General features: G+C 40.8%; 1 long non-coding RNA gene across 1 annotated transcript; it reads right to left on the bottom strand.

Moving 5' to 3' along the window:
* Window positions 1-1014: 1014 nt before the first annotated feature.
* On the bottom strand, window positions 1015-3505 carry LOC310670926. Its single transcript, XR_014507648.1, has 3 exons — window positions 3368-3505; window positions 2054-2305; window positions 1015-1169 (listed from the first exon to the last, which is right to left on the bottom strand). It is a non-coding gene; the product is annotated as an uncharacterized lncRNA (long non-coding RNA).
* Between the last annotated feature and the right edge of the window lie 3942 nt (window positions 3506-7447).

Below are 7447 nucleotides of genomic sequence, written 5' to 3'. Positions count from 1 at the left end.
ACTGGAAGGACAGATCGTGAAGCTGAGACTCCAATACTTTGGCCACCTCATGAGAAGAGAAGACTCCCTGGAAAAGACCCTGATGTTGGGAAAGAAGGAGGGCACAAGGAGAAGGGGACGACCGAGGATGAGATGGTTGGATGGTGTTCTTGAAGCTACCAGCATGAGTTTGACCAAATTGCGGGAGGCAGTGGAGGACAGAAGTGCCTGGCGTGCTCTGGTCCATGGGGTCACGAAGAGTCGGACACGACTAAACGACTAAACAACAACAAAAACCCCAACTCACAGCTAACCCCACAAGGAAGTCTGCAGCTAGGCATGGAAGATTTGCGGTGACTCACAGCATCAGCCTGGCACCTAAGATCTTGTAAAGCATATCAGGCAATAAAACACTCTGATTAAACACATTGGAAAAATATAATTAACTCATCTATTTGGAATTATAGCATAATTAATATATTGTGGATTTGACTTGAGCCAAGAATGAGATTTGTCTAAGGAAGGAGAGATGCATAAATGGGATCAGCAGAATGTTCACAATCATTCCCTTAAATTATTCTTTACAGATCAATAAATTTTTAATAATACATTTCCATATTTGTTGATAATTTTAAATAACGAATTACAGGCAGAAATGGCCATAGGACTACTCAGTAAAAGTTTTTCCAAATTGATTTTATCTTTGTCCAGTTTTGAATGCAATGGTGCAAGTCTGAATGCTAGCATGTGTGAATCTATAGTCAATTCACAGGATACTTTGGTTTATCTTAAATCAGAGATGGAGAGCCTGTGGCTCCCCTAAGTTTATTTATTTTATTTTTACTTATTTTAAAGCATTTCTAAACCACTTAATATTTAAAAATCTCTAGGCGGGATACAAAAATGCAACACCAAAACAATAAAACAGTATAAAAGCAGAGATACCAACATATAAAGCAGCAAAACGGTATAATAGCAATAGAATAAAATCAGAAATTCAGCAATAACAGGTCCAATCTTATGGGTCAAGGTAAGTCCAGTCAAAAATATGTGTCTCTACAAGATGCTGGTGAACCATACCTGGTTTAAGTTTACCTTGAAGTCTCATTTCAAAAGCTGCAGATTGAAGCAATTTGGTGGAAAACCTGAACAATTCTGGAGATGGATGGTCAGCACACACTGCACCAGACCTACAGAAAAGAACGAATGAAAATAATTTTACATGGCCCATTTGTTAAATGAATAATAAAGGGTACAATTTTGAAGCTTTTCTTAGGAAAAGATATGGTGACATTTCAGCACAAAGACTTGAAATTGCTTGTTCAAATGATGAGGAATATGTGAGCAAAGCAGGAAAGTCTGAGGACATCCATCAGAATCCTTTGACTCTGCACAAATTATGAAAAGAAACGCGATTGATTGCTGCCTTGTACAGACTTTGGCTGAATTCCTTCTGCAGAAGCCAGAGATAATTTTTATAGGCATTGAAGATGGTATGATACTAGTGCCATTTCCCAGCTCATCTCTTTGTCCCAGCCTGAAGAGGTGCTGCAGGTTTTCTACATCTTTGTAGAACCTTAGAAATCATAGAATTGTAGAGTTGGAAGAGACCCTGGGATCTTCTAATCCAGGGGTGGCCAACTCCCAAAAAACTGGCAGTGATCTACCCGCTTTTTTGGGGTTCAGGTCAAAGTTGTTGAGGTTTTTTAGGAACAAAAGCCCTGTTTTGAGGGGTTCTGGTCAAAGTTGTTGAGCTTCTTTGGGGGGGAGCCGGTGATCTACCAGTGATCTACCACAGATGTCCAGATCACAGTCTGCCTGTTGGATGTGCCTGATCTCATCCAACCCCTGAAATGCAGGAATATGCAGCTGTACCATATGGGATTGAACCTGCAACCTTGGCATTATGAGCACCATGCTCTAACCGACTGAGCTATTCAGAAGACACATGGAAGCCTTGACACTGGGACAGTACAAGACCACTGGCCAGCCTGAAAGGGGCCTATTCCTGTGTCCTGTCACCTGTCTTTAGACTTCTTGATTCTAAAAGCAGATTGACAATGGAACCAATTACCTAGAGGAGGAGTAGGTTCTCCTTTGCTGGATATCTTCAAGCAGATTCTGAACAGCCATCTGTAGAGGCTGCCCAGGTTCTGGGAAAGCCATTCTCTAAATCTACGATTCTAGATTGATGTGCCCTTGATCCTCCTGTTGTGAGTCTGTGTAGTTTCACTATTCCTTATTTAACTACATCCTCTCCAAGACTCCTCTTTTCTTTCACTGGACCTGCTGCCTGCTCTGGATCCTTACCAAAGTACTCATGTCTCTGTAGGCAGAGAAAGCAAACAGGAAAATGGGATACTAGGTACCTAGAACCAGACAACTACAGGTTGGGTCAAGAGACTTCAAAGCGCAAACAGATTGGCCTGCCCTCAACTTTTTACACGGGTAAGATTATGTTTGCCATCCCAACCCAAACCCCTTTTGCTATGAGATCCGCTTGTTTCTTTAATGGGTTGTAAACAGCGTGCAATTATAAAATGTTTCATAGCTTCCAGACTGTCTTTGTCATGATGCTCTTGAGAATGAATAAAACAGATTTTTTCCTTGGCATCTAAATTGCTACATCTGGAGAGCTGACAATTAGAGGTATATATATTCTAATGAAACTACGTGAAGGAGTCTGGCAGGACCTGCAAAAGTGACAGTCCATAGCTCTGCATGTTGCCTGGAAGGCAGGTTATTGTTGCGATATGTCATTTTGCTAGGTTAAACAAGTATTTAAGGATCCTATCATGGGGAAACCACTGGGGTTTTTTCCTTTGCGCAGACATATGCTACAACTGCAGTGGGCATTTCACTTACTTTTTCTTTCTTTGACAGAAAATCCCCCTGGAAAATATTTGCTATGTTTCCTCCCCCCTCCCTTGTTTGATGGCAGGCATCAGACCTGATTTTAATTCTATGTCATAATAAAAGCAATAGAGACTTTCAATAAAATCACGACGGATCCAAAAGTGGTGCTCCATCTGCTAGACTGTCACACAAGATATTATTCTTCAAAAGCAGAACATCTCTTGAGAGTCAGTAAAGCAATCTTGGCACCAAAAGGGAAATTCAAGTCCTCACTGCTAGATAATGCAAGTCTGGAGTACTCTTTGCAATAGTTTGCTGTAATGGGACCAATTCACCACATAAGTAAGTCAAGAAATCCAAAAGATTCCTGAACTTCCTTACAGCAAAAATGTTTCGTGATCTCCATGGAGATGCTCTGAAATTGAATCTGAAGTTACTGAACTATCACATAGCATACTTTCTGGGAAAGACAGATAAGCCATTTAAAATATATATATTCAATTAATAATAACAGATAGCAAGAATCTAGAACCTGAAAATTGCTTTCTGTCCTGTTGTGATTTGAGTCTTTTGGCATCTATGGAGAGAGTGCAGTAGTTCCCAAATCTTGCCGCAGATTAAGCTCCCACAGAGGCCTCTGTCTGTTTTTAAAGCACACAAAAACGTTTGAATTCACTAAACTCAGGAAAGATGATAGTTACCGGTACATTCTAGTGTGGTAGACCCAGACCATTATCACGGTATTGGAGTTTTGATCAGGCACACTTCTTTGGGTGTCCTTTCAGATTGTTTGGTATTCATTCATCCAAGATGGCTTCTTCTAGTAGGGCAAAAAACAGGGAAGCCAATAGTAGGTGAAACTGGATTCAATCAGAGGTAGAACCAACTAATTCTAGCTTTGTCCCCATCCTCCTTTCTGTTGAGACATTGAGATTCTCCCAACTCTATCTGGAGAAAGCATAAGGACTGCCTCAATGAGTAACCACATAAATCTAGTGCTGGGCAAACTCTTATTGGCGCTATTCAGAATCAGCTGAGCAATGACAACCCTCCTCAGTTAATGCCTGGAAAAAAGCAACAATATTTTTTCCTGACAATAGCTGGTGCATGCAAATTGATAGTGCCACACATGCATATCTTGTTGCTCCCCTGTAGACAAACATATCTGGGAATGAAAGGCGATAGATGTGAATGGGGTACAGGGACAGCATAAAAAGAAGAGAACTACAAAAGACAATCTAACAAATGGACCTAAATAGAGAAGATACACACCAAATAAAAGGATGCTTTTGTTGGGCATGTGATCCAGTAACACAGTTCAATGGTGTTGATAAACATTAAAGAACTCTGGCATTTCAAAGAAAATAGAGAGTTTAACTTTAAAGAGCTTTTTCACATATGCCTACAAAGATGCAGGCTGGTGAGAAACTTATTAACATCTCACTTTACATTTTGATCTGGAGGAAAAGTTGGGAGGAGGGGGTGAGTAAATATTCACAATATTTATTTATATTTATTTAGCAAAATCGATATATTGCCAGATCGTAATAAAACCTCCGAATGGTTCATAAGGCAGTACAACTATATGTGGTAAGATGGGCGATTTTGTATTCTGAGTAAATTAATACTAACTCTGGTGGCATCACTACATAAGAACTTAAAAGAACCTGCTGGATCAGCCCAATGGCCCATCTAGTGAAACATCCTGTTCTCCCTGTGGCTGACCCTGTGGAAACCCTGCAAACAGGACCTGAGCACAAGAACACTCTCCAGTCCAAACATGGAAGCAGGGCATTGCCTCCACAACCTGCAAAGGCAGAGCATAATGTTAATCATGGCTCGTTGCCACTGATATCCACCATCCTACATAGGGATGTGCGGTTGGGGTGAAATAATTCTGCTTTCATTTAGTTTTCGTTTCTAAAGGCCACCTTAATTTAGTTTCACATTACAGTGGTGCCTCGCAAGACGAAATTAATTCGTTCCGCGAGTCTCTTCTTCTAGCGGTTTTTTCGTCTTGTGAAGCAACCCTATTAGCGGCTTAGTGGATTAGCGCTATTAGCGGTTTAGCGGCTATTAGCGGCTATTAGCGGCTATTAGCGGCTATTAAAGGCTTAAGGGATTAGCGGATTAGCTGCTAAAAGGCTATTAGCGGTTTAGCGGCTTAGAAAAAGGGGGTGGGGAGCGAAAAAAAATCTCAAGACTCGCAAGACATTTTCGTCTTGCGAAGCAAGCCCATAGGGAAATTCGTCCTGCGAAGCGCATCGAAAAACGGAAAACCCTTTCGTCTAGCGGGTTTTCCGTCTTGCGAGGCATTCGTCTTGCGGGGCACCACTGTAGTTTCGTTTCACAATAAGCTCAGGTCTGCCGGTACTCAAGGCCACTCTCTTGCTGAAACTAAACAGATCTGGGGCTGATTAGTGCCTGGCCTGAGGACTGTCTGGGAAACTCATGTACATTCCCTTGGTTTCCATGAAAGACGGCATGGTGTAGTGGTTAGGCAGGGGTCAGCAAACTTTTTCAGCAGGGGGCTGGTCCACTGTCCCTCAGACCTTGTGGGGGGCTGGACTATATTTTGGAGGGGGGGGGATGAACGAATTCCTATGCCCCACAAATAACCCAGAGATGCGGGCCGGATTTAGAAGGTGATTGGGCCGGATCCGGCCCCCGAGCCTTAGTTTGCCTACCCATGGGTTAGAGTGACAGACTAGGACCTGAGAGACTGGAGTTTGAATCCCCGCTCGATCATCAAGCTTACCGGGTGACCTTGGGCCAGTCACTCACTCTCAGCCTAACCTACCTTACAGGGTTATTGCGGGGATTAAATGAGGAAGGGGAGAATCATGTAGGATATAAATGCCATTAAAAACATGAATAAATACATGATGGATGAAAGGTAAGACATAAATGTATTAAATAAATTTTACATCATTGTCACATTATATTTTTTTAAGAAAACATTGCATTGGAAGTGAAGTGATACAGTTTCTTTTTTCCCATGGCAACTGGCAGCTGTGCTGAGCTTGTAAAAGGCCTTTCACATATGTTACTGAGCACTCCTCTGAAGGCAACAACATTTGCTGCCTAACAGTGTGAGTTGTAATTTGGTTATTTGAAAACTTAAACGCTATATATAGTTTCTCTCAAAAAATCTGTTTACTCTTCTGCAGGTTAAAAAGTGTGTAGAAACTGAACATGTAAATGCAGTAGAGGTGCAGGGCAAGAGGAGCTGCTGAAAAGTTTAGAAAGGAAAAAGATAAAGGTCCTTTTAAATTCAGACTTCGGGTACTGCCGGAGGTTCCTGTGGCACAAGCCATCTGCAGCTTGATTTCAAGTACATTGAACAGTGATAAGGCAGGCATCCTGCAGAGGGATTTAGCATGCCCAAAGGACCCTAAAACCAAAGCATGAGGGAAGGTTTTGTTGGTGCAAGGAAAAAATTGGTATATAAATGAGAATTTCCTGGATGCCAAGATCGAGGTTTGGGGCGAGTACTCTTTGGGAAGAGAACCCCAGCAGAAATCTAAAATCACAAAACATAAAGCAAAGTAAATAGAGGCTGTTAGACCTTTAAAATATGTCCTTGTGAGTTCCAAAACTTCCTTTTCCCCCTAGCATAGAAAAAGACAAAATGTTTGGTAAGTTAAAAAATCTTTACTTAAGAAGTCTCCAAAAGTCAGATTCATGTGCTTTCCCATTCAGCATTCAGAAAAGGTTGTAAAACTTGGTTTAGTTGCAAAGTGATTAAAGTTCTTCAATTCTTGGTGTAGGAAATCAAGAATAGCTTGTGAGAATCATATGGTCTGAGCTTGGAGGAACCAGTTCAGCCTTCACATGTTGAGCTTCTCAGGTAGGCTGAGGTGGAACAAAGGCTTGATTACTTAGTCCCTCCCAAGCTGAGCTAAGCCTGGTGGGACATCTTACTCTATGGTCTTAATCCCTCCATGCATTAATTAGACTTAAGCATATTGATTATAATCTTTTTATGCCAACTTTGTCACTGCATGCCTCTCCTTTTGCAAATGACGCCTTGACCCTTTATGTGGCAAAATGGCACCTACGACAGAAAGCAAAATTGAATTATAATATTACTAATGCATTTTGAAGGAATAATTTAAGACATTTGCATACTACTTAATTAAGCCCATTTCTCAGTGGTGTACATAAAAATAATGCACAGAAAATGAGATAATGAAACAGAAAAAATTTACCATAAAGCCGATCATAATGTAAAATATAATAAAAACACATTCAACATGCAAATTGCACTGAAAGGTTTTCTGCAACTTGGGTTTTTAGTGTAAATGTTATTCCTTGATAGTTAGTACAAATCCATGTAAATCTTTAATTTTTAATCTTCTGTGAGTACTCAGAAGTCAGTACATTAGGCACAATAAAACCCGGATGGTGAAATCATAGCGGCTGCTTCTTAGGAAACCCAAGGGACTTCTTCAGTTTGCATTTCTATGTTAAGCCACTCTTCATTCAACAACTCTTACAGCACATTATCATGAATATCCCTCTCCATCTTTTCATGTATCAATACTTCTTCTACAACTGCACCATTATCTGAGAAGCAAATAAACCTTGCTTTATTTTTATTCTTTGAAAT

Source organism: Podarcis tiliguerta (genome assembly GCF_965153285.1).
Source record: "Podarcis tiliguerta genome assembly, chromosome: 1".
Taxonomy (NCBI): domain Eukaryota; kingdom Metazoa; phylum Chordata; class Lepidosauria; order Squamata; family Lacertidae; genus Podarcis; species Podarcis tiliguerta.
The sequence above is the reverse complement of the archived record's forward strand: the minus strand, read 5'-3'. Positions and strand labels throughout refer to the sequence as shown.